The sequence below is a fragment of the Penaeus monodon genome, chromosome 15, assembly GCF_015228065.2.
Source record: "Penaeus monodon isolate SGIC_2016 chromosome 15, NSTDA_Pmon_1, whole genome shotgun sequence".
In the NCBI taxonomy this organism is placed as follows: Eukaryota; Metazoa; Arthropoda; class Malacostraca; order Decapoda; family Penaeidae; genus Penaeus; species Penaeus monodon.
In genome coordinates this window covers 41,547,480-41,547,776 of record NC_051400.1, presented here as the reverse complement: position 1 = coordinate 41,547,776, position 297 = coordinate 41,547,480, and positions in this window count along the sequence as shown.

Genomic DNA, 297 nt, shown 5'->3' with positions numbered 1-297 from the left:
AACTATCCATAAAAATATCATCTCCTGTGAATTACGAGTCATTCACTGCATTTGTTCAAGCCCTTTGTCTGCCTTGGATCCCATAGAAGGGAAGCCCAGCCCTGTCCCACTCAGCGGAATTAGACTGCGCTCGGCCTCTCCCATGTAAATCTCGAGGAATTCCGAAGACGCACCTAAGCCAATAACTTTCAAAGTCTCCCTTTTATTAGCAGCGCAAACTTCATGAGTCAACAAAGAGAAATCATATTGCTGCGATAAACCTTATTATCTGCAGTTGCATCTCCAGGGGAAGAGCTT